Source organism: Gambusia affinis, linkage group LG15, assembly GCF_019740435.1.
Source record: "Gambusia affinis linkage group LG15, SWU_Gaff_1.0, whole genome shotgun sequence".
Lineage (NCBI taxonomy): Eukaryota > Metazoa > Chordata > Actinopteri > Cyprinodontiformes > Poeciliidae > Gambusia > Gambusia affinis.
The window spans coordinates 24,949,559-24,955,018 of NC_057882.1; positions in this window are offsets into that span (position 1 = coordinate 24,949,559).

Genomic DNA, 5,460 nt, shown 5'->3' on the forward strand with positions numbered 1-5,460 from the left:
TCATCCTGATATGAGAAGAACAAAGTAAGTAAGTGAATAGTGTAGACTGTAAATATGTGGAGTAACTGCTAGAACTGATAGAAAATTATTAGTTTTAACTTCCTCTCCTTTGAAATGTAATACAGTACGTTAAAAGTAACAGTGCTTTAACGTTTCTGATGCAAAGACAACGCAGTTGCAAATGACAAACTTTTATAAATTTAAAAATATTAAGTTATATCTCAAGGCCATTTATGCAAACTCATCTGTCTGTAAACATTTTTTAGCCATGATCCTTCATCTGTGAAGCTTCTTCCTCATTCTAAAGGCTCATTGCATGATATGGTCAGTCTGAATCCAGGAGGCCTGAAAAACACTGACCGGTTTTCACATCACAATTTCATTTTGTGAGAGAAATCTCTCTTTCTTATCATTTCATGACGGATCCGTCTCTGTGTCTCTGTCCGTGGTGCTGAAGAGTTACACCTTGACCTTAATTTTCTTTTATTTTAATTTTGTAATACTGCTGACATAAGTTAAACATCTTCACTGTAGTTCAGTACAAATATCAAAAGATTGCAAGAATTTTCTGATCATATAATTCAGTTCTCTGTATAACAACCAATACAAGAATATTTTTGAATATTCAAAGTGACAGAAATACAACTGTTAAACAGAATCATCTAGAACAACAAAAAACATCAATCACTCTGGCAGGTAAAAAAAAAAAAAAAAACTTGAAACAGTTTCAGGTTTTACTCACACCTAATTCAATCCCCATGTTTGAATCTATTGCAGTTCTACTGTAACAGTTAATTTTGTGTGTATTTACTGAAACAAATTATTCAACCAAATGAAAGCTCTTGTTTGAAACTTTTTCAAATTTTCTTTATAAAAGAATATTTTGAATTTAAAATTCTTCACACACTTAGGAAACAGCCCAAGCAAACACAAGTGTGTGTTATGACATTTTTGGACTCCAGTGTAACCACTGTGTGTTACAATAAGACATTTTAATGTTTGAGATTCAGTTGACAAGGCAAACTTTCTATGAATATGTGAAAAAATTTTCCTGCAACAACCAGAGTTGATTAAGAAGAAATTGGCTGATTCCGGTTTGTGATCCGACTGATTGGTGCATTTCTAGTTGCACAAACGTTGTAGCTTCATTAATAGAGGAATGAATGGCCTCTGTGGAAGTGGTGTCAGATAACCCGGACATGAGACAGAATACTACAGACTAGTACCAGATGAATGTTTAATGTACATCCTCCTGGCATGAACCCAAACTCTAAATGCATTTGATGTTTCACAATTTTAGTTGTTGAGAAATAAATACCTTTTGTGTAATTTAATGCCTTATTTTCCCATTCTTATAATATACTTGCCTGTCAGCAAAGATTATTATTTATTTTTTTATTTATTTATTGCATCTATTTCTAACTTTTCTATGTTCTGTTCAAAGTTCCATTGTTCTCACCTTTTCATCCTCCAGGTTCTGCAGCGTTTCCTTTCCTCCGCTGCTGCAGATCTGCACTTTCTGAGCGTCGTTTCCCGCGGGGTTTTCAGCACCTGCTGGGCTCCGTCTCTCCCCCTGACCGGCCTCTCGCTTAAGGGTCCTCGGGGTGCGAGAACCCCTCTGTCCGACGCTGAGCGCGTCAAAATCAATAGTTTTACTGTCAAACGCGTCCTCCACGCTGCAGAACAAGCCGCCGCGTTTCTGCCGGGGGACCTGATCGGCCGTTCCAGGACGGGCGAGATAAACCGGCAGCTCCTCCTCCGCTTTCACCCGCTGTGCCCTGCGCTCTGCCATCACTGGAGCTCCAGTCCGAGGAGGAGGAGGAGGAGGACGGGGACACTAGTGCCAAAGTGATGCGTGGATGCGCTTGTGTGAGGAAGCAGCGGAGGAGCAGACACGAGTTGAAGTGAGGTAAAGAGGTGGCGCTATGGGGGAGCTGCCGGGACTTTACACTTTAAGATGTGACCTTACTCGATTTTTGTAACATTTTGTTCAATTACAAGCAGCACAACTTCGGTAGAGGAAGCATTGTAGTTTTTTTTTTGTTGTGATAGTGGTGGGTGATATGGCATCCTGCCCAGAGCAGCATGGCCAAAGGGCGTCAGCAGGGGATTTAGCAGGTTTTAATGTTTCTTGTCTACTGTTTATGAATATATCCAGTCTTTCAGAATGGAGCAGGCCCAGCAGGAAAACGAAGAACAGCTGCTGATATAGTTAGCATCTGACTGACAGGGAAGCTACAGTTTGGGCTAAATTCAAGAGCTTTTCCAGATGGATTATTAGAATGGCAAAAACAGAGAACAAGATTCTTCAAAACATAATTTTAGATTTATTAGACAATCATTTTCTGTTATCAAAACACAAAAAGTCAATTTTCAGAGCTTTGTTAGCATTACAACTACTTTAGGCACTGAGTGTGAAACAACTATATCAACTAAATAGATTGTTTCTATTTGTACAACATAATAAAGTTGCAGTTAACACAGACATTAGAGTAGGCAGCATCTAAAAACCTCTTACAGACATTCATGTCAGATGTCAATAATAGTTCTGGAATGGCCCACTAAAATCCAAAATTTAGTTTTATTATTCTGCTTGGGTCTGTTGAAGTTGCTGAATTAGGGGGAAGTTGTCATAATATGTAACTGCAGCACATGCAGTTCTCACACATTTGTTCAAGTCATCGCTGTCCTTTCAGCACCTCTTTAGCTACTTTGAACAAAAGTCAAAGTATGATGAAGTTGATGATTTTCTTGATGCATGTCTGACCCTCCAGCAGAGCTGAATGCTGATGTCAACACAACTGTGACAAGACTGCCTCAGCAACATGGGTGACGAGCAGATTCTGGACTGAGAGGCTGCTGAGGCCAGGAGTCGGACCTGACGGCTGAGCAGGGCAGAAATGACCCAACAAATGCTTCAGAGAACAAATAAAGCTTGTTCTCGAAACTTTACCTGTTTCATTGTGTGATTTCTGATAAACAATGAATTAAAAAAAACAAATAGAAAGGCTTTTTTAAAAGATAGTTCTTTAAAATATGTTATTTAAAAAGATAGTAAACTCCTCCATCTGCTAAGCTACAAAAACAGCAGGAAAAACTTTCTTTGTTACGAAGCCCGTCTGGCAACATGGGAGAATAAAAATGTGGCCATGACTTAAAAACTTGTGGGAGCAACTTATTTATTTAGTGGGACTTATAACAAGTCATGGCTACCAGTTATTAAGTCATAGCCATAAACAATTAAGTTGTGGCCACAAGTTATTACGTCGTAGTCATTAAGTTCAGTTGTTAAGTTTTAAGCATGACTTCATAACTGGTTTTCTTTTTTCTCCCATGTCACCAGACAGACTCCATATTTTGCTGCCTTCACAAACAGGAAAATGTTCCATAAATGAACTGTGTTTGAAATGATCTTTCTTCACTGTGAAATACTAGAGGTAATCAACTGCAGCCCAGATTCTTAAAGAAACATTTAAAAACACTTATTTAGGTTTGGGTATGTCTGCATATGTGAAAGTTAATGAACCTAACATGTGAAAGTTAATGAACCTAACATGAGTTAAGGACTTCAACAGGTCATCTGGGGCTTTGAAAAGCATTTATGATGGTTTGATGTCATAATGAAAGTTGGGGTGAATAACAAATATGACCCAGAGTGTTGAGTAAGTGAAAAAATCTCAAAAACAAAACATCCTCAGGTCTCATCTGACAGGATTTTATATCTGTGCTGAAATGTCAAGATCCTCTTATTAAGTGTCCTCTTCTTAATGCTCCTAGCCTTTACACAGTAAACACACACTTACATGTTGACACTATCCAACTCAGCTCTCAGAAAGAATCAACATGATGTGAAAGAGCAATGACAGGACTGGAAGGTCGTACAGAGTGTGTGTATCCGACAGCACAGTTTGATTTTCTGCTGTTGGGGCAGAGCTGTTTGACTGCAGGCACACTAAACCAGACCACACTGACTTCCTAGTGTTTGGAGACATTATGACAGAGACAGTTGTTTATTTCATTTTTGTAGGACACTGTCAAAGTAAATCCCTTTTCATAAACAGACAGAAACTGTCCCAGCTGTGGACATTTTGACAAGCGCAGCCCTGCTGCACCAAGTTTTGCTCTCTGCATCAAAAAGTTCCTGAACCATATATTGCTCTGACCTAATGAGGCTTTTAAATCAGTAACAGAGCAGGAAACCATCGCCATCTTCATTTTACAATGGATGCAAAGCGGCCAGCTAGTAAAAGTGATGTCCCATAAACAAAAGTTCTCATGTTCCTCTGGCTGAAGTGCATGCTCATTCAGGCACGATGGATTGATGGCAGATAGGACAGAGTTTGGCAAATTCACAGTCACTGGTCTTCATGGATTTGGCACAAGAAGCCTCACGGCGGCTGAGACCTATAAAGAAGGAGGTATGTAGGCCACCGTTCGTCTGACAAGCTGATGGGATTAAATTCAAATGGAAGGCAGGAATAAAGGAGGACTGACAAGCAGCAAGTGGCCTTGGATCACTGAAGAAAGGACAGAACATAAGGATGAGAATCACCAAGTTTGAAAGATTTTACAGATTTGAACTGTCTTTGAAAATTATAGGTTTTAAAAAGGTTTATCTGATGATACAGGGTGATATTCTAAACCTCAAGTCTTGAATTTCACTTTGGCTCCATAATTTTATTGCTTCCATATATTTTTCTTTATTTCAATGTCTTGGTAATTATGCATAATAATTTTGCTGCCTGCTGTTGACAAAACCTCAATGACTAATTGAAGACAATATCTTTAAAATAAAGTATTTAAAATAAAACTAAATAATATGTAATCTTAATGATTCTGTAGAAATTCTGATTGATATTCTTTGAAAAAAAATAAGCATGAAAACAGATTTTTATTTTATTTTTTCATATTTCCCTTCCTTTGCTCATACTTTGGAGGCCAGAACAACAAGAAATACAATATCAGTATGTTATGCTAAAACAACACTCCTCCTGTTTGCTTTAAGACTGAACTCTTCATATGATCTTGACTCTTCTTGTGGCTCTCAGCCTTCAGTGTAAAATCGGATCACACCAGGGCTGCGTCCGGCGGCTGAACTGTGTCTGGGCAGCTGCCTCCGCCTGGGATGGTTTGGCTCCTGACCAGCTGCTCCTCAAATTAAGTTAAATTGCCTCCCAGGATGTACATGATGTAATTTCAGTCTGACCCCCCACTCACACTGAAGTTGACACTAACAAAGACTCCTACTGGAAGTCATTTAAAATGGTTCACCATCTACAAATGTATGTTTTCACAAAGTTTTGGAAAGGAGGAGAACCATGAGGTGCAAACTCCTTCTTACTGTGAAGAGACGACGCTAAACACTTTGTTTCTGTGCAGCTCAAAAGCAGATACATCAACAGTAATAATTATGTTCCAAGAAAAACTATGCAGAAAAAAAATGGTACGTCACACATGAGG